Source organism: Thermobia domestica, chromosome 1 (assembly GCF_964235325.1).
Source record: "Thermobia domestica chromosome 1, izTheDome1.hap1.1, whole genome shotgun sequence".
Taxonomy (NCBI): domain Eukaryota; kingdom Metazoa; phylum Arthropoda; class Insecta; order Zygentoma; family Lepismatidae; genus Thermobia; species Thermobia domestica.
Genome location: NC_137454.1, coordinates 172,537,542 through 172,560,508, shown reverse-complemented (window position 1 = coordinate 172,560,508; position 22,967 = coordinate 172,537,542). Strand labels below are relative to the sequence as shown.

Sequence of the window (22,967 nt, the reverse complement as noted above, 5' to 3'; positions counted from 1 at the left end):
AACGACAGGTCGTTATATGCGTTTACGTAATATATGCCACAGACCAACAACGCTACACAGCCTTCTTACTATTATGGTTAAAATATGTCCTTTTGTGAAGGTGTCTGAACAGAAACACACAAACCTTGTACTGAAGTTTGTTCTCACAATTGTCTGTAATCCTTCTGAATGTGACATAATAATAATAATAATAATAATAATAATAATAATAATAATAATAATAATAATAATAATAATAATAATAATAATAATAATAATAATGTTTTGTTTTAGAAAATGGGAATTCAATACCCAAACTTGATGTAGCGGATCTATAACTACTGCTTGCAGTAGATTAATAAGATCAAAGGTAGGACCTGTTCCTCGGAGGCAGAAATAATATCAACAAGCGTTTATTCACTACGCCTTACTGTTTTCATTCTATGGCGATAAAGGTTTAAATTGAAAATCGTTAATATGAAACACTTTCGGATTGAATGGATGATTAAGGGAGGAAATAGAATCTATTTTTCTGAAGTTGAATCGATTGCAAAAAAACTGCATCTTGATATCTCTCAAATTTTTTCATCTATAGAAATCAGTCTTTAGGCCGAAAGTAGTGGCAAATTTCAATCAGTTCTGGTTTTTGTGCAGTATCGCGGATTATGATAGTATGTACTCTTGAGACTTTGATTCATTTTCCAAAAGCCGCTTATCGCTATCTATTACCACTTCTGTTCTATGGCGATAAATGTTGAAACCGAAATGATTAATTTGAATCACAACAGAATTCAATAGAGTGTCAAGGGGGAAGGGGAGATAGTACGTACTCTCGGGAGGCTGAATTGACTGCAAAAACTGCATCTCTATATCTCTCACCGTTTTTGCTGTATGAACATTTGTATTGAAACCGGAAGTAGCAGAAAATTTAGATGACTTCGGATTTTGTTAGAGTGTCGCAGATTGTGGTATCAGGGGCTCTCTTGAGACACTAAATCGATTGCAGAAAAGTGCATCTCAATATCTCTGACCGGTAGAAAATGTTAACCACTTCCGGTAGAGTGTTGCAGGTTGTGGTGATACGTTCTTGTGAGACATTGAATCGATTGCAGAGAACCACTTGCCGCTATCTATCACCATTCTTGTTCTATGGCGATAAATATTGAAAACCGGAAATGATCAATTTGAATTATTTCCGATTTGAATAAAGGGTTAATGTTGAAGTTAGTATCTATTCTTAGGACGCTGAATCGATTGCAACACACCACATTTAAATATCTCTTACCGTTTTTATTGTAATACCTGTCAGTGGACAAAGCCGTTCTATAAAACTTCCAACATTTAGGCCTAGTTTCGAAACATAGTTTCGAAGTCCAATAATAATACAGTAAAATGCCAGTCTACTATAACGAAATTTTGGGGACTTCTAAAATTAACTTGCTATAGTAAAATTTTGTTATATTCAAACAACTCAATTCTCAATTCTCACTGGTCTAGTGGCTAGCGCGTGTGCCTTTGGTGCATGTGATTCTGGGTTCAATTGCCGATGAAGGAACACAAAAATTTAGTTCCACTATAATTTATTTCCATTAGTCATTCGTCCCCATTAGTCTAAAAACCATAACGTTATACTAAAATGTCAAATGCAGGACCTAGAACATGAATTTACAACCAAAAAGCTTAATATTTAATAGATGAGATGAGAGGAAAATTAGAATATATACACCAAATAATATGATGTACAGTATTTGCATGAGATATTTCTCTAATTTTTCAGCATACGTACCAAATTCTTACATTGTACACAATATTCTGGACTTTGTTTTGGAAAAAGTCTGTAATTTCCTTCTTAACACTCTTACACACAAAAGATCTTTCAAGGTAGTAGCTAACCACCGCACTGCACATGACTTTAACACAGATTTCGGCACATCACTTCGTGACAGAAGAAAAATCTTGAAGACCATGCGTTATGTTTGTTGTCTGCACAAGAGTCAAACGTTGGCGATCACTTTGAGCTACTTCTTCCTCTTCCACCTCATTAACACAAAGATGTCTAGGCCTACCAGTCATAATGTATGCCTCAATTTCATCATCAGTGCATTATTATATAGGATGAATTTCACTTTTTTATATATTTTTAAGTCAAGCTGAATATATAGGCAAAAAGACGAAATTTCCATTTGTAATACTGAAATTTGAAATTCATTAAATTGGAATGTTTTAATATGCACTGGAAAGGGAAAAGGTAAGCCACCTAACTTCTAAATATTTCTTTTATTCTGGTGTTCGCTGCAGCGACAGTTACAATAGTATTAGTAGCTTAGTCGCTAACGCTGTTATCTTTGGTGCGAGTGGTCCCGGGTTCAATTCCCGGTGGCACCATTCGGTCGAAAAAGGGTAAAAGCTTTTCAGGCCAGCCATCTTAAGTAAGGTTTCTCTGGGTTTTCCTCATTCACACCAGGCAAATGCCGGGATGATACCTAACATATAGGTTCCAGGCCGCCTCCTTCCTTTTCTTTACTCAGATAGTGTGATAACCGAGGGACACCATCCCTCATACGTGATGGGTTAGCATGACCATAAATGCCGAAATCCCAAAGAGTAATTCCTAAATCCTCAGTAGTAGCTTACTTTATTTGTAAGATGCTCGGAACAATGATCATCCAGGTACAGCACTACGTCAGATTGAAAATTATAAACAAGCACGAGGATACAGGGAAGAATATGTTGACCTTCTGTCTTACAATTTCTGACAAGCCAGATATACATAATTTTATAGGTTGGTTGTTTGGGAGTTTCGTGGCTCATTCAGCACAGAGGTCATACTAGATGTTAACCTACAAGTTAAAGTGGTATCCGAACTATATAAAATCCCACTGGGAAACGAACCTGGGTGTCCATAGAACCATATAGCCACGAGGAAGGTGAACAGAACCAGCTGAAATGCCCGTTTTTCTCCCGGAGAGAGTAGGTTTACGTAAAGTATTTTTCGACAGTTTCCTCTCTTAAAATATGCATTTCAATGAAAGTGTAATGAAATGATACAAAATCGTAAGATAATATATTTTATGCATACATTGTTAAACCTCCCCATCCAGTTAGAATACATCAATTAATTAGTGATTTGATTAAAAAAATGTCTTGAAGTAGGTACTAACTATGTTCCCAAATTCATTTAAACGGGTCGGTAGTTTCATGTTATCATAAACAACAGATAAGGTCAATTTCAATGCGGTGAAAAATAGGGAAAATGCTACTCTCTCTCCTTAAAACGAGAAATTTCAAAACTGTTGAGATACGTGTCCGCTTACTTTTAATGAGGAATTTATTTATCGAGTTTCATTTTCTTAGTTCCGAGTTAGGGTCTCGTGGCATATTCTAATTTCCACATAAATTTTGGCCCACTCATATCTCCCTTAGTATACATCCTTGAATCAAACTGACATGATAAAATGATAGCTCAAGGTAGGTATTATATTACAACATTAATCTCAAACTCTTCTTCAATAGTTTCCCCGTAATGTGATCATAAACCTCAGATAATATTTCTTTCAATTTGACGAAAAATTATATACAAACATTCCTCTCGCTCCTTAAAATGGGAATTTTCAAAAAGTCTGGGACACGTGTCCGTTTATTTGTAATTTATGCACCGAGTTTAATCTTCCTTTTTTGATAAGCTGGTAAGATACTCATTTTTTCGCATCAGTTATTACCCTTGCTTTCCATTTTAATCAACAGTTCCCCGTAATGTGACCACAAACATCAGAAAACATTTCTTTCAATTTAGCGATAAAAATATACATAACATCCTCCCTCCTTCCTTAAAACGGGAATTTTCAAAAACTCTGGGACACGTGTCCGTTTCCCCATCAGGAAGTCGCGGTCGGCAAGAAAGATTGACGCCGTCGACGGTGGCAGGCCGCCGGCAGATGCAGCAGCAGCACGATGATCTACTTGTTCAAAGTTGCCGACCTTTTGCCGAGGCGGCAAACCGTCGAAAATCGTAAAAAAAAATGCCCTTTGCCGACTCTTTGCCGACTGTTGCCGACCATCAGAGTCGGCAAAACAATCGGAAAGGCCGCTTTCCGACCCTGTGCCGACCCCTTTATGCTGGCTTCTTTTTTTTTTTACGGCGGCGCCGGCACATTTACTGCACCTTTACGGCTGTTTGCCGACTGCTCGGCAAGGCAACTTTTCGACGGCGGCGCCGGCGCATTTAATGCTCATTTCCGTCTGTTTGCCGACTGTTCGGCAAGGCAAATATTCGACGGCGGCGCCGGCGCATTTTTTGTACCTTTTCTATTTGCCGACTGCTCGGAAAGGCTACTTTTCAGCGATGGCGCCGGCGCATTTTATGCGCCTTACCGGCTGTTTGCCGACTGCTCGAAAGGACCTCTTTTCGATTTCGGCTTCCCGATTCTCCCACAGGTGGCATCCGACCTATTGCCTCTGTCGAAAAGCGGCCCTTTGCCGACTGGAAATCAACCCTTTAGGAAGGCAAAATTTTCATCACCTTTTACATTAGTCTTGCCTAAGTCTTACCCCATGCTATGATTTCTCGACAAGGAGTATCCTTGCAAGTAATTGAAGTATAATACTTGCATTTTTTGTGTGTCCCAATATAAAATTTCTTCCTTTTTGCTTTTTTTGCAGCACTCTAAGCCAAAAAGAAGAAACTGAATGGGACATGCAAGTATTATATACTTTCAGAACTAGCAATTGTGCCCTTGCCGAGAAATCATAGCATGGGGTAAGACTTAGGCAAGCCTAATGTAAAAGGTGGTGAAAATTTTGCCTTCTTGAAGAGTTGATTTCCAGTCGGCAAAGGACCACTTTTCGACGGCGGAAAGAGGTCGGATGCCGCCTGTAGGAGAATCGGGAAGCCGACATCGAAAAGCTGTCCTCTGAGACCGTAGGAAGATCCCAACAACAATTGACCAAGTACAAGAAGCCTTAAAAATTAAAAAATAATAACTGGGTTATCTTACTGAACATTAGGTTGAAAGAAGGAAAGGAAATAAAATAAATTTGATGAACTTTATCTAAATAACCAAATAAGAAAATACACAACTGTTTGATTCTTTACTTAACCAAACTTGTGCATTAATTGTTATTTGATGCAAAGAGTTTCTGCAAAATTATACTAAAAAGTTGGGAAAGCATTATTTCTTAAAGATCTTTCCGTAATTGTTAACTTTATAATCTCGCCAGAGAACACGCAGCACTGTTCGCACGCTCTAGGGTGTAAACTGAAGGAAGGAAAAATGTGGCGAAAATGATTTTCTAATTGGAAAATGAGATTTAAATAAAAATTAATGAAGTAAAAATTATAAATAAAAATATTGTAATAAAAGGTATGTGGTGGCGGAGGTAAGCGGTATTTAAACCGGGCCTACCACTCACCACGCTGACGTTTGTCCTCTGGAGTACGGATTTCCGCTTGGAAATAGCGTTCTTTTGATTGTATTATAGAGGTGCAGCCTGTATACCGTCTCGCTTTATTGAGTATTTTTGCCATAATAAAACGTTGCGGGTCACTTTTTTCACTCTATTATGTAACAACTATTCACAAAAAGACAAAATCAAGTTATCACCTCTAGCAGTAAGCCAGAGCCATTAATCTAAAATTATCCAAACTAACTTAACCTAACCTAAATTTAGGGAATTACTGCTGTATCACAGAACCAATTTGAAAATCGAAAAAAATGTACCAAAACGTACTCCAATCGGATATATTTGGTTGGATTAGATTAAGTTACGTTCGATTACGTTACATTAGGTTAAGGGAATAAAAACTCCAGTGCAAAAACACAAACCAACCTGTGCTAGTTGGCCACTAAAAAGCACGAATCTATAAACCTGAGGCAGGGCAGGGCAACGTTGGTGGGGAGGTGTCTGAAGGGAGCAGGTGAATATTCGCGTAAGCGAGGGTAGTGAAAACATGTGGGCTTTGGTAATCATACATATTTTAATATCACTTGTTATGGTTTCATACTAGTAACGCTTCAGTTGTACACATAAAATACAGCTTTCGTACACTGTGCAGAAATAGATTGCCGCTGAGTTAGAAGCCACTTATTTTCAAAACTAAGGCGTGTAAACTTTTGCAATTTCAAGAAGAAAATCGTGTGCTACAGCTTCTTAACTGTCGCTCGTTACTTTTTAATAGTTCTATATAACTCACACATGATATGTCATTCCCTTGACATACACTCACGATTTCCACACTGCTTTTCGCGCCACTATATCGTAACAAGTGTATCTCTCCGCGCAATGGTCTATCCGCCTCCACATACAGTGAAGCTCACATCGAAAACAACCACTTTCTTAACTTTTACTATTCCCATTACCTGATTTTCACTCATTCTTCCTCACAAACTTAAACAAATTCTCCAATTGACCCGGTAAATTTCCTAAAATTGGTTCGGCGATACAACGATTAACCCAAATTTAGTACCTGTAGTCGTAGTTTTACCCACTTATTCTTATTGTGTGTCTTATGCAGGCGTAGAATCAACAACACTCTTTGTTTGAAGCAGTCACCGACACTGCATCACCATGTGACAAATGAAGAACGCGAACCGAACATACAGGCAGCGCGACGAGACAACGATTTCTCCAATCAGGCTCTTCAGCGGCAAAGGTGTTATCGTCGCTGGCGGGCCGCCATCGGGAAAGAGCTGCAAAACGGCATAAGCGGAAAATGCATACATTCCCCCTTTACACCGCCTGTGTTGGCTTCCTGGCTGCTGATGTAGGAGGCAGTCCGCCATCGGCGGTGGTAAATTGTCAATGGGGGAGGCATAGACGAGCATTAACTGCCGCAGTCGCTTCGTCCACTGTCTGCCGACCCTTTTCCGACTCGTTTTAAAAGGATCATCAGCTTACTGTATTAGCTGTGAAACTTACTTTCCATATACTGTTCGGCTTGCAGGTCCTATAGTACAAGAGTTGTCTTACTAGTCGGCGAACTGCCAGCGTTTCGGCGCCTGTACGAGCATCTTTGCCGGTGTCGGTCCGTCCGCTGTTTGCCGACCTTCTTTCGGCTCCTTTACTTATCGGCACGCCGCCAGCGTTTCGGCGTCTTTTCGACAACATTAGCCGAGGTCGGCTCGTCCGCTGTTTGCCGTCTTCTTCCCAAATGTTTGTCAAGTATCCTCTCGTACTTGTAATTTAATTTTAAAAATTACTTCTCATATACCCTTTACGTGCAGTCCCTTTACTACATTTCTTTTCATACATTTACCTTTTTTATGGTCGACACGCAGTCAGCGTTTCGACGTCTTTACAACCAACATTTGCGACGGTCGTTCCGTCCGCTGTATGTCGACTTTCTGCCGATTCCGTTTTCACAAGACATATTTAATAGAATTAGTGTCCACCCACAAGAAAAACCTTCGGACAGTTTCAATTTTTACTTCATCATTAAAGGAGATACAGCCTCTATTCGTTTTCCAAAATTCGATTCGTTGCCGCTGGTACGCGATATCGAAACTTTCGCCGACGTCGTTTTTTCAAGAAATTGCCGGCAGTGTCTTTTTGCAGTCGTCGTCCGACTGTCTGCCGACTGTTTCAAGAAAGCTTTATACGAGGGAAATATAAGCCCTAATTCGTATTATAAAGCAACAAATTACCTTCTAACTCTCTTTGTTTTCCTTTGTTGAACGACTCTGTTTTTGCTCGTCGCGGTCGAAAATCGCTCGGAAAGACGCCGGTGTCCCGCACCGGCAATTCGACCGCGGCATCTGGTCGGCATGGACAAATTGTCCTGTCCGACTGTAGGCGGCAGGATCCTAATGGGGTTATTTGTAATAAGGAATGTATGCACTGAGTTTAATCTTCCTATCTTGACGAACACGTAAGATACTCAAATTTTCACATAAATTATAACCTTTGCTCTCCATTTTAATCAACTGTTTCATCGTAATACGATCACAAACATCAGACAACGTTTACTTCAATGTGGCGAAACAATATACAAAACATCCACTTCTCTCCTTAAAAGGGGAATTTAAAAAAAAAAAACTGTCACGGAAATTTTCACATGATACGAGTAAAAACGTATTTCGAGGTATGTGCTAACTATATTTCCAAAGTTTATTTCATACGATTAGCCACTTTCCCTTGATTCGATCGCTCACAAGGTCAGTTTCATTTCTATACATTCGATTTGAAGTTTATTACGATAATACTTAACAGTGTTTTAACAATAATGAGAGTAACGTATGAACTCTACAACCTTTTCTTAGAATCAGCTATCTGAGTTCTAATTATACTACTTTATCATTTACGCACAATATGGTCATCATTAATCAATGTTTATCTACATATTCTGAGATTACATATGCATTCAGAAATCATATCAGAAACATTCTTTTAAAAATATTTTTACAACTTGTCAAACAATGTCAAAATAATTTGTTCTTTCATATACTTATTCAATATTCAATCTTAACTTCGTTTTGTATCTTTAAAATGGAAAATTTCTCTCTTTCTCTTTTATTTATAAAAGTTCTCTGTTAAGATGGGAATTGATATCAAAGAAATCAGTTACATTTGTGCTAAGAACAAATCGGTGGCAGGTCTTGAGGGAAGTCACATTGGGAAAATCACACTTTTACCGCTATGAACTAAGAGAAGAATACCTAGATAATGTAAAAATTCAAGTATATTAGGTGGGCATTTTTCCCTTAGTATGAACGACAAAGATTTGTTCTTTTACCGATGCGACTTCCCTAACAAACACAATAAGTGTTCACAAGAAATTCGCATATTAAAGCTTTCTTACTTTTGTACGCACAGTAGCCTTTGAAATACCCATGAATTGTAGGGTAGGGGTGCATGCAAAGTGTGATGACGCAAATACACAATTAAAATTTTAGGGAGTAAAACTAGTAATAAGCAAATGCAAGATCAAGACCAAGGTTTGGGTAGTATTTGCACTGGAGCCCTTAATCTTGGTCTCGGTCTTGTTCTTGCTTGCAGGAGTCTTGCTTTTAAGAAATCTTATGCTATTCGTAGGTGAATTTTACACTGAATATAAGGGATAATAAAAGCTATGCGTATCATTGCGTCTTAATATGTGAATAGTATCGGAAATGTTTTTTTTTTTATGTGATACTATTCATCTTCATGTGAGTATGATATGATAGTCTACAAATTACTAAAGTTTAGTACATTTTCCTTCAGCTTTAAACGAATTTCACTAACATATTTTGTTAGTTTACCTCCTTTCTCACGCATACACCTATTTTCCGTAGGATTTCACAGAAGCCAATCATGGGCTATCGTAAATGAATCAAATGATGACGAAGATAAATTAGATGCTGAAGTTCTTATCTTGTAACAATTCAAAGAATTCTGCTCTCTGTCAAGAAGAGGGTGTAAATATATATTTAATACATTTTTCATAAATCTATTCTTTGTATGCGAAGAACTAGTAATTCAATTTCGTTAAAATATTACGTTTTAAGTTTCACTGCTGTTGTATCATCTCATTTCTTAAGTACTGAGGTGAAAGTAAATATATTTTTCTGTTTTTGTATAATACATTAACCAACTAAAATTTAATAATCCAGTGGTTAACCAAAGTACAATACAATGTTCATCTTGGTTAAAGTTCATTCAGATCCATCAAGTTAACAAACTAGATTATTAACTGGCAGCTGGATCTACAAGACTTTTCTCTAAGCATTGAAATAGTATATTATTTAAGAGATTCTTGTAATTAATTGAAGTTGAGAGATCAAAGTATAATTCTGATTTAAAAGAAGATAAAGGCGGAAATATAGATATTTTCGAGGAAATCTACTATCCATAGACAGTTTGAAGGACATATCAAAACTAAGAAATGTCTACAAACATGTTTTTGTTTACACTCTCTTTTATATTGTTTTCTTTGTTTGGAGCGAGCCTTCATGTAAAGACAATCTAATTTATCAATCTACTTGTATCTAAGTTATCTCACAAAGATCCAAGAGCTTAACGATATTGTTCTGTGATAATGTATTTATTGTTAATACTTGTAAGAAAAATATGTAGAGAAAAATACTCTCTTTTTCATTATAATGCAAAGAAATTAATGTTATTGGAAACAGTGAGATCTTGTTGATGGTTTGTAATGATTTGAGTTGAACTCATCTACCTGTTAATGACTTGATTTTTATAGGTAGGTGCAATCATTAGCCATTTGAGCTTATTTCCCTTCTCAACATCAAAACTACATGGATTTACAGTTTAACATGGGAAACAAACCACACGCACCCTCACCAGCAATTGAAAACTCGTGATGCTAACCTAAAACCTTCTCCAAAAGCAAAACAGTTTCATTTTGAACTGTAGTTTCTCTAGATAATTACAAAACTTGTGCTGGATAAGAGAATTGAAAATATCACTCACTCTTTTGTTAATATGAATGAATTATCTGGGATTTCTATTCTGCCATACTTACAAAATTTAGGTCTAAATATAATAAATGTAGTTTGCGAGTAATTATTGAAAGCACTCAAAACACTGAAGAAGACACATGCATATGATGTCAGAATGCAGACTTCAGCCATCAGTCCAGTAAAAGTTTCAGAACACATTATCGGGGTAAGGGGGCAGAGGAAGACTTTTAATACTCGGAGATGAAAAGCAGTGCTGCGAAAATGCTGGTAACCCTTAAGCTTGAGCTAAAATATAGTGCTGAGGGAAATTTAGTTGCTGCGAAGGGAAATCCTTCCTGCTCCATTCCCTGAGGTTATATCACCTTCACTGAATACAACTGCATTCAAAAAAAACTTCATTCGACAGTTAGTTCATCTGGAACGTTGACAATTACTATTTTAAAGACCAAAGCACAATTTATGTCTTTTTGCGCTTAACGTTTGAGCAACACCCCCGATCAAGTCACTTCAGAAAACACTTCCGTACCAACATGAACTTTTCTGATAGCTAAGTAAAGACTTCGTGACAATTAGTACAGATTATATACTTATTAATGATTCATTATCACGTAGCTAACACTCCCGCTACAATAAGTAAAAGGATCTACGCCATCATGAATGTGTTCTTATGACAGCGAATTACAGCGTTGTGAAAACTGTACCTCAGGCAATTTCATTGGTATTTGTTAAGTTGAACATTTTCTTAGGAATGTGTAAAATACATCACATACATTGCCAATTTCGACCAAAATTCCCTTTATCCTTTTCAGAAATATTACAATAATGTCGATTGACAATCATTGATGAACTTACTACAAAGAGATACTATTTATATTGGAAACGTCCATTGAATGCAAAAGTCAGCAACATATTTGAAGAACTACTATTGCAATAATATCATTGTATTTCACTTTTAAAAAGGTTGTATTTAAGCGCCTTTAGCTTTCAGATACAAGAAAATTAATGATTGCATCTTCTCAGAATAGAAGAGAGTAGAGACCCAATAAACAGGAACTATTATCCTGACTAAAGGCAATATGTAGATACACCTTAAACTGATGGCATGACCACCTATCAGGATATCAGTGTGGGACGTTAAACTTTAAACATATGCGAAGAATGATATTGGAATAAAAGCAATATAGTAAACGGTTAAAAAGAAAGGAATAATAGCAACATGACAAGCAAGGTAATAGCTACCACAAGTACAACCATGAACATGTAATGTATCTTCCACAAAACCAACCAGTACTTGCTATTGAACTCATCACCATGTAAAACAGAGTATAAGTCTAAGGTTCAACATAGTTTCCAGGTCTATAACCGTACTATATTTCCTAGGGATGTGATACGTAATTTGTTTGAGATAGATATTTCAGAATTTTCATTTAATGTTCAACAAAATTAAGTAGCGTGCGACAAAATTCAGAAAGGGCCATTCTTTTATCATCTTCCTGACTACAGATGTGATCATGCCTCATTTTGTTGTTATCACCTACAAGTACAGGAAAATGTTACTGTACGAAAGTATTTTAGGAACGATTTCTTAAATTGTATAGTAGTGAAGAAAATACATCATACAGTCTCCAATAAGACTGAGGAGACCCAGGTTTGATTCCCGGTGGGAGATCATATATGTTCACGTCTGATATAGCCTCGGTGCTGAATTTGGCGCTAAACTCTAAATCACTCATCCAATATAACTGCATGTTCATTTAATAGACGCTCTGCTGTTAACGGTTTCGAAGCAAAAGATCTATTTGAGTAAAACTTTCCTTGATATATACTGGTACACAGTTCGTTCTTAAAATTTAGGACTCGATTGCTTGCGGCGTTTCTACTAGTTAATCTATTGGAACGCAGTAAAATTAAGTAATATTATCTAGATTTATATATCAAGTGAGGTTAATGTGACTCCGATTGTTATGATACAAGAATGCTACAGACAGCCTGCGCATTTGTACTCACATAAAAAATATGAATGCTAAAAATAACTGTCACAATAATAAAAAAGAAATGTTGCAAAGCTCATATCTGATTATTGTAAGCCTAGAAAACTTTAGAGTTTGTCCAAGAGGCTTACGGAGACGCATCATTGTCTTACTCAGATATTTGTGTACGCAGCAAACCTAGGAAATTAAGCCGACAACAATTCGCTATCACTCTCTCAATTCTTCGTACCTGATACTTCTTAAGCGGGCTACTATCCATTCCGAAAGCTGAAGTTGCAACTCGGAAGAACGTAAAATTTAGTACCATAAAAAAATATGACTGATGTGTGAAGGAAGTTCCTATACAAGACTTTTCCACCTTCATGAACTTGGGAACACATATCAAACAACGTACTGAATGACATGGATCTTATTTGGATGAATGATATATACATGACTTTTAGATTTTAACACTAAAGCTGTAAATTTTTTTTGTAAAGTTTAATGTCTCGCAACTATGCACGCAGGCTAATAGATACTGATAATGGATGAAATGGTGAAAAAAGTGGGAGAAAATAGGAGAACCCCGAGAAAACCAACGCACACGGTATTTGTCCACTATTTGGTGCAAACTGATATCGAACCAGACACCAGAGGTGAGCACTCTACCACTGAGCCACCTCGTCCCCTCCTAAAACTTCTGGTCTGGATTGTGTGAAAAGTGTGATTCTTTACAAGCTACAAAAGCTATACCCAAATTAGACCATTCCATACCTATCTCTACAAAGGAAATTACGAAGAAACCAGTATCTATTGTCGGTGGCGACTGTACCTTGTATTCCAAAAACAAAGTCATTTATTACAATTTTTAATATAAAAAATAGGGGAATCAGGTCATACAATAACCGCCACCAAAAGCTGATTGATAGTTATTAACATTTAACTATAGGCCTATATATATATATATATGAAGGGTGAATAGAGAAACGCATAGTCTACTTTATCTTCGTCTGGTGCTTTTCTGGTTTCACTTGTGAATGATTCAGAGTTCTTTTGAATTATGACTGGAATTTGTTGTTTCTTAATAAGCTGATATACGGAACTCACACGTGATTTTATGGGAAAATCACTGGCAATTTATTTCCATTTCGACAGGTCGTTTTCTCCCGTAGGCATTGTTAACGTCCTCTTGACGACGGACTACGAGAGAAAGAGAAAGAAAAGGAGATCGAAGTCTCTTGCAACAACTATGCTTGTATGCTGAAGGTTATTGAAGATTTTTCTCCTTTAAAAAATTCTTTAAACATTTGCTTTGACTATGGGACAATTGTCTTTGAAGTATTATCAAAAGGTTAAAGATCATACAGATTTCATGAACTTTTAGTACCTTTTTATAACTTTTGCTTCAAGGAACGGTGATTTTTTGGATTCAATTGACCAAAAGAAAGGCGTTTTTCTTCTTTGTTTTCCTCCTTTCTATCTTTCTTTCTTCTTCAATGTCCAATTATTTTGGAATGAAACCAGTAATAGACCTAGAGTTACTGTCAGACAAAAAATTGAAAATATGGGAGTATTTGTCCCAAGGAAAGGGGTTAGAAACATTTTTTTTCTTCTTCTATACATTATGGACCTCAATACCATAAAAACATATTATATGACTGGGAATTGATCCTTTTCAAGTCAAAACTCGTCATCATCATCTCTATTATCTACTTCTTAAATATATATTTTTTGCTCGGAATGACGAAACAGATGGATTATTATTTGATGTTGATATATAGAATTAAAGGGTTTTAAATTGATGCCGTTTTCTATCGGAAGGAGGAAGCGGCATTGCTCTTTTGATGAGCACAGAGACCTCCACAGTTGCGAGTTTACCGTTGGTATTTTCACTACAGAGTTTCCCCATCTCACAAGTTCTATACATCACAACTTCCTACCTAAACATCTAATCTAAAGCGAAACTTCCTGGTGCTGCAATCCACAGTGGGTTATGTTTAAAAAATACACACTGAAGCTGAAGCCACATGTTGTTCCCCTATTTGAAAACATACACTAACAATATATTAGGCTCAGCCCCGCATTTAAATACGAAAGGGCCACAGAGGCCCAGGCCCACACCCAGTCCGGCATTGAGATTGATGTATGCAGAAAAAAGAAGTTATCTCCGAGAGAGAAATTTAAGGGAAGTCTATACTGAAAACAATGTTGGTACAACAGCGTGACACAATTTTTACGTTATAGCACTACCCAAGGTGGGCACTACCGGCTATTGCTACCAGCAATAACTGAGGCTATTGCTCATTTGCTGCTAACATAATCCACGCATTTGGTTCTGCACGACCTACCATGTTGCTAGTGGCTCAATGTAAGCCGACGTAGACATATTGTGTAGGCCTATTCTGAATACGAAGAAATAAAGGTGAAGGGGCGAAAAATATTCTTGAGCCCAGTGTAGTAAAATACCTAAATATGGGCTTGTAAGCTATACAACTGATTATTCCTCCAAGTTCTCCGCAGTTTCTTGATGATACCTATTATAGATGAAATGTCGCTACGAAAGTTGGATTATGATAATTCATTCTAGAAGATGTTATGAAACTCGAATTAATTCGCTACGCTCTATATATTTGGTTCTGCTATTGTTTCTGGGACAACTGAAGAACGATTGGCTTAGCTTAAGCCGTTCCAAATTCATTCGTTAAGCTCTGTTTGTTTTCACATTACTAGTGGACCAGACTCAATTAGGCAGTTTTGAATAGACGATATTTTTATTGAGAAGTATATAACATGTTGCAATGTTTATAGAAATGGTTATAAAATAATTAGGATAAGTTACAAAAATGGAGTCACACGCACATAAGTCCTCGATTTTCAAATAGTTGTCGAGTTGATTCCATCTAAGTCAATAAAGGCTTGCAGACGCACAGGAACATTTGCATATTCCTTCCGACGCCAACTCACCGAAACATTATTGAACTTCTGAACAATCAGTTCATGCATGACTTACTCATTGTCAGCAGTCAGCAGTATTTAGTGTACACTTTGTTTTTAAGGTGACCCCAAAGGATAAAGTCAAGTGGGTTCACCCCACTCTCAAGTGATCTCGCGGGCCACTCCACAGGGTCCTCTACGACCAAGACAACGTTGGGGAAAAATTCAACTTATCTGTCAAAGTCGTCCTCGTTAAGAACATGAATAAGCTGTGGATGGTATGGCGTCAGCTTCATGTAACTCAAAACCGGGCAAACTTGTTCTCGAAATGTCAAATAGGGCAGACAATCAGCGGGTAAACTTCGATCAGTGAGAAGAGAAGCCAGTTCCATAGAAACACGTGCTTGTATCTCCACAGTTCGCACAGTTCTCGGTTGATCGGGATGCTTGGGATTCAAAGCACTGGGAGTGTAATCAAACTGCTTGTTTATTCCAAATTCCATTAGAAATGGCTGTCAAGCCAAGACTGAGTGCCCTAGCGACGTGCGCGCTAGTTTGTTTGTGACTGGGGGGACAACAAACGCAACAGCGTTGCCAAAAGCCGCACGAACAGTTTCCCTGAATTTCGAGGGCTTTGGAAACCTTTCTTTTAGGACTACTCTCGTATCTCTACAAAATTTCAGAGCTTGAGTTTGGTGGAAGTGCGTAAAATTTAAGTTGCAAGATTTGGCAATAACAACAAATAAAAAAGGAATAAGTTTTTACAAGTTCAGTTATAGTTGTTACCGAGGATATTGTCAATGTCATGTGCACGTTCTTATTATGTGATCATCCTAAGTCGAAAAAGAAAATCAATATTAAGATTCCAGGAACAACCTACAAGGTGTTTTGTTATTGAAAGTTGATGTACAAGCCGTACAATGAACTGGAAAAGATAAAGACATATCAAAACTTACTTAAGCCTTATATTTACGTTCTAATTGGAATGTTGACTAATGAAGAAAAACATGATGAAGCATTTTTTTAACCTGTACTACCCTAACTAATGTCTCTCAATTGTATAGTAATGTATATTACTTTACTTTTTAAATATTATATTTATTTAAATGCCTTTTCTTAATTTTACTCCTTTGTTTTAGATTTCAGTAGCTTACTTTGTAATGAATTTAGGGTTCCATTCGTTACATTCTCTCTCACAGTATAGAAAATGGACTTTTCTCTTTAAATCAATGATTGTTCAGTTTTTTTTGAACATGACTCTCTATAAGTGTTGATCCATTATTAAGTTATGATAAGAGATACTGTATAAATCCTATTACATAAAATACTACATACGTATAGATATAACATGAGAAAAGAATTTGTGAAACTGACATTATTTACAATTTAATTTTATCTTCTTTGAGTTATCTTTTAAAAATCACGTTTTGTAGCATTTTTAATATTAAGAAATCTTTGTAGGAATTCAATGAATAGTAAGTAAACGTTGAAAATCCCAATAAGATATTATTTCAGTATGTTATAAAAGTGAATAAAGTGTAAATCAATGTGTAATGGTATTAACCGTATATTATAAGCTCCTGTTCATTTGAGGACTTGAACAGTATCATCGATTATACGGAGCACATGATAGATGTATGGAAATTTTATTACAAGGGTATTAACCTTGGAATATGAAGGTAAAGTGGATAGGTCACTTTCTAAACAAATACAGTGGACAAGTGGAATTTCTGATGGACAAATACAGTATGCATTTCGGGGTTTTTCCAAGTAAAATAATATACATAAACGGGGAAATAAAATGCATAAACGCCATTCCTTTGTGAGATTTGCTTGTATTGCATTTTAATATTTACAAAGCAATATATATATTTACAGAACATTGCACGTTTACACCTTGAATCCTGGAATTTAAATCCTACAGTTTCTTAAAATGTTATATGTGCCTTCTCATGCTTTATCTGTGACTTCCTAAACTCTGCGAACTCGCTAATTTTGACCTCTGCTGGTCTTTGGGGATTTAAAATTCCTTGCACTATGGACCTCACTTTCTTGGCAGTTTTCGTTTGGATCTCTAGCAAAACAGAAATCACCGTATGAGCATCAGGAGCAAAGAAGTAAAATTGACTATTGTAATGTCTATGAAAGGCTTCTGGTCTATTTGTCGTTCGACGCAGCGCGGATGGTGAAACAACTGATACTAAAATACGTGGTAGACACACTTGCAATATTTAAACAAATACTTGTTTGTGCTTGGCCAAAACTGGAAAATATAAACAAATCCTTATCTCTGGTCGAACGCCTGTCTACGATATTTAAAGGGAACTTCTAGAAATATATTTTGTGTTTATTTTATATAAATTTGTTTTCCTTTCAGTTTTCCAATAACTATTTTCTTAAGGCAATCTAACAGTTAGGCATGATACAGAAAATTATTGACTAGGACATATCCCCCTCTCTAACAACGTCCGTACACACATATAATAGCGATAACTGAAAATGCTATTGTCATACATTACTTCGTATTTTTTCCCTAAGACGACTTGCATTTTGGAGACTGTTTTTATTAGTGGAAATGCTTATGGTAATAAAGGCAACGTTGCACATTTTTTGCGCAATTTTCCAATTTTATTTAGTATTTCTTTTTCTTAGTAGAAGTAAGTATTTAATTAATTTATAGATTAACATGTCTCGCTAGCCACAATTAAGTATTTTATTTCTTCGTTTTATCAAAATTAACCGCGCAACAAATTAAATCCAAATAGCTTATTTTAATATGTAGATAGCAAGGAGTATCGTATGAGGTGTACAGAAGCCTGGAATATTTATTATGCCTTTATGTTATTTTATTTGTGCTCTGAGTTTATGTGATAACTTTTCTTACTCCACTTTCAGATAGCTGTCCGAGTGAGTTTATAAAAAGAACAAAAACACTATTATTTCACGCTCCGAAAATATTATGCTCTTTTAATCCATTAGTAATATTGTGTTTTTAAATAAATATGTTTTAAGGATGTTCTAGTCAGAAATCTTGTTTGGATTTTCACTCAATAACATAGCTTTCATATTGAAACAAATAACAGGTAGCTACTTTTTGCCATACAACTAGAAAACAAAAGACTGTTCAATTGGCAAAGTGCTAGTAGCTGGAATCACATAGATAATGACGCCAATTATACTTCTAGTGGTTATTTTATATGATTTTATCTAAATCAACTGGAGCAAAATAGAAAATGACAGTAAAGTATAAATTGTAACACTGATGCGTCGTATTATGGTTTCAATCACTTTGTGATACCGTGTGAACATTTGAAAAATGCACTAAATGCTTTAATTAATAATAAACAATGATCACTGTATTAAACATATTTACTCTTTTCTACAACCATACATTCAACATGTGGCCTTTCTTACACTTCTCGTCAGCTTAATGTGGCTACTGTCACCAGGGACGTACACAGGATTTATTTATTTATTTATTTATTTATTTATTTTTTCTGCAGCAGCGAGGTTAGGACCATGGCCCCTTTTATACCTAACTACTAACAAGAGGTTGAAAACTATTTGATAAAATTTAAAAAAAACACGATATATTGATTCACATTACACAAGCATATACATAAACACAAAACACACACACACATACACATGTTTACTAAGAACATAATATAAGGATAACTAATATAATACAAAACTATATAAATATGTCAGTTGTAAAGAATTTTACAAAAGTTCTGTGTTATGTTTATCAGAAAATGGTTAAGTTAAGCGGACAGGTTCTGCTTTAACAAGTTTCTTGTTTCTAGGGCAGATTTTGATTTTGATTTTAAGTTCCTCACACTGGGTGGTAAATTGTTCCAGAAATGGATACTAGTAGACACGAATGATTTGCCGTATGTCTCTGTGCGATGCTTAGGAAGTAGCAAAGTGATCTGCTCTAGTGACGTGGCAATGACGAGCAACGAATTGATAATTATTGTTTAAATATTTATGGGCCTTGTTTGTATCGATGCTGAACACTTTTACTAAAATGTGATGTTTCCTCCGAAGATGGAGCGGTAGCCAGCCAAGCTCATTCAATGCCGGGGTAATATGGTCGTAGCGACGGAGATTAAAGATAAATCAAATGCTTGTGTTGTACATACGTTCCAATTGAGCCGAAAGAGTGCTGGATAGGTCATTATCTTGGAGTCACTCTGCAGGCAAATCTATCATTCGATATTCATGTCAACAGATTAGTTGGTGAGGGGTTTAGGAACCTTGGCTTTGTGATGAAATTAGAAAGTTATTTTTCTAACAACACCAATGTCTTCAAAACATTATACACTACCTAGGTACGGTCTAAGATGGAATATGCAGTGACAATATGGGGTTCTAATAGTAAGAAATATATAAACAAAATCGAAAACACTCAAAATAAATTTGTGCGCTTTTTGACATATAAAGAGACATGGATATATCCAAAATTTGAGAATTACGAAAGTCTTCGAAACAAATATTCATTACGATCTCTTAAAATCAAGCGAAGTCATTTCATTTTATCTTTCTTACATAAAATAATTCATAGTGCAATAGATTCAGAATATTTGTTATCAGAAATCAAAATTCATGCCCCATATAGAGCAACGAGACTCCATAATGGCATATTCCAGCTCTCAGTGCAAAGGACTAATGCATTGGATGTATCGCCTGTCAGAAAAATGTGTATATTGTATAATGAAATGTCACAAGGACACCCAGATATAGATATTTTAGTTATAAATAAAATTTTCATTCTATATAAATTTACTGTATCCTGTATATCGTGCTATCTGTATTTTAACGTATATTTTGCTTTCATATTATTATTTTATAATATATGTATTTTAGAGATACAATTGAAATCATATTGTTATGTTATTATATGTGTATTTTAAAGTTTATTACCATACAATGATGGAAAACTATAATTAGGCATTTGCCTGTTGCTTTTCCGAAATAAATAAATAAATTATATACTACGTCACAATAGTCAAATATAAGAAGCAGGAGCGCCTGAAGCAATTGAGTCTTTTGCTTTACTGAAAGAAAGTGTTTTAGTTTATTAAGTGAGTGCAATGTAGAGTAAACTTTCTTGGTTGTATTAATTACATGTTCGTTTCACGTCAGGTTATTATAAATTGTAATACGTAAATTTCTCACCTGATTAGTGTAATGTATTTACGTGCCGTTGAGCATGATGGAGGAAGTTTTAAAGCTTTTCGGGGGGTCCAAATTCAGTATTGGAATAAGTTGTATTAACATTTGTAGAGTTGCCCCTGAAATTAGATTACAATTACGGAAAAGACGGGACCTCTTTAGGATCCACCCCCCAGGTACGTACCTGACTGTCACTAATTTTCAATAGATAAATTACCAATTGCTTTGAAGTTTTCTAGAGAATTATAAATCTCCCCCCATATATGATTAAAATAATACGAATTTTAGCTATTAAGGGAGTTGAGCAAGGTTGCTGCAATTCGAGGAACCAGTAAGTGGGCAACGATAATAGCCTTAATTTTACACATTAAAATACTTTTGCAGATAAATAATTTTCCGATATCTAAATATATGTGTAATTATGTGTGAAATGGTGTTTCGTTTTCTCTTTTAAATTTCTCTATACAGCGATAACCCACACACAAAAAAATTGAGATTTTCATCCTCCAGTCAAACGTTATTCATAACACACAGTGCCATACAAGCGTGTTTTTGGTATAAAACCAGTGCGGTTGAAAGATAAACGCACTTGCAGCGCCAACTGTGCCTCTAGTGGTTAATTTATAACTCTATGTTCGAAACCTATTTTAAGTAATTCCTGCCTTATATCTTCAGAAATCAAATTTGGAGCCAAACTCAATCAATCAGTCAACCAACATCTTACAGCAAGTAAAATGGTTAGCTTTAGCAATCTCAAATAGTAATATTTAGACCTCTCTATCTTAGCATATTAACAGAACCAAAATATTTAATTATAAATGTTTCTAGTTTCAACAACAGACACATTTGTAGTTTCCTCGGAAAACGTGACAGAACGATTAAATACCTCTTCCGTAACCCTTTGGGTGAGGAACTACACAGATCCTTAAGCCCTTTCCAACAGAGAACAAAGGAGAACGAAATCAGATAACGAGGAAGAAAGAATCGAACAAGTTGATTGTGGAAGATCTTCTTTTGTTTAAATCTTTTTTGACTAATTTCGTCTGCAAGTAAAATGTTAATCAGTTTTATTGTAGCTGCTGATAGAGAGATAAAAATATAAGACAAGCTGATTAATTCAAAGCGATTTGCTTTGCCCAAGATTCCATGCAAACCATCCTAGTTCGTCTCGTTCCTAATTATTTTGATGTCGCCACAGAATGAGAGAGAGAGTGCTGGACGAGATTTTTTTTTTTTATAAAAAAAAAAGGTGAGGCAGAATTACTTTTCTTCTCCTTTTGTCTTAATTCTTCTTTATGCAACAGAAACAATTTATTTAAAATCACGGGTTTCCAATTTTATTTTTATTTGCCATCCCATCTTTGATATAGTAAAATGCAACTCTTCGTTACTTGTAATTCCGGGTTTTATTAATATAGAAATGCATCGAATTATTACTTCTCATTGCCTTCTTTAAGCTAGCTTCACACAGTATACATACTCAATTTACAATGTTTGAAAATGCGGTTAATCCCTCTGTCTCTTTTCTTCTCCATATACAAGGGCGGATTTTACGCTTTTCCGCTCCTAGGCCAAAAGGTGTTTGCCGCCCCTAGGTCGAGAGATGTATGCCGTCCCTAATCCGATGTATACAAAATTTTAACACAGTAAAAATAAACTCGGCTAAAGACAGTAAAGAGGAACTTTGAGTAATCTATTCATGAAGTCCAATCAATGTTCATGAAACGTTTACTGTATTGGCTGATTCTATGGAGAACCACTAAACATTTTTTGCACAGAAACAAAATATTCGTGGTTAACATTATTAAACAGAGTAGATAAAGGCGGAGTCCTTTAATTTCCAGGGCATTATAGTAAATTCCGATCTTATTAGTCTATATTCGATGTTCTCTTTCCAGGAAATAAAAATGTTGTTTCAGGTAATTGGTTTGATTAGACTTTAGAGTTCTTTACAATAAAGAAGCTACACATGTATATATATGTATATGAGAAGTATAATTACAGCTTAACATGCGATCCGAACCACATGAGATCCCACCGGGAGTCAAACCCGGATCCTCTGTGCCGAAGGCACTTAAAGATCGTTTCCAAACACTAGGTATTCTACTAATGGTTTCTGATAATTATGATACAATAAGTAAAATTTAGAAATTATGTAATCATTTGAACGTACCTTTCTTCTACTAAACCTTCCTGCTTCACATATAATAAAAACGATTTGTTCCTCCATCTGAAAAGAAATAAAAAGAAATGTGAGCTGTAAAAGTGAAAATAAACGATTATTTACTTTTATCGGCAAAAATTTTGATTTTTCCATGTATTAAATTGTTAAAACGGTAAACTGGAAATGCAACTTTTTTACTTTATCGTTATGTAGGCTGTGGTGTAGTTATAGAATAGTTTCATTTTTAAATATTTCAGTTCTGAGTAAAATAACAAAAATAATTAGCAAAGTTATGATTTAAAATACAGTATTAAACTTTGGGGAAGAACATTAGGCAGATTCATAGAG

The 22,967-nt window shown here is 35.7% G+C and overlaps 1 long non-coding RNA gene across 7 annotated transcripts in view; it reads right to left on the bottom strand.

Annotated features, from left to right (window-relative positions):
* Positions 1-22,967, bottom strand: part of LOC145691106 (uncharacterized) — a 471,970-nt gene that overhangs the window by 339,640 nt on the left and 109,363 nt on the right. For all 7 annotated transcript variants that reach the window (XR_014132338.1, XR_014132341.1, XR_014132340.1 and 4 more), the window contains exon 2: positions 22,629-22,685. This is a non-coding gene — a long non-coding RNA (uncharacterized LOC145691106). The remainder of the gene's footprint in view (positions 1-22,628; positions 22,686-22,967) is intronic.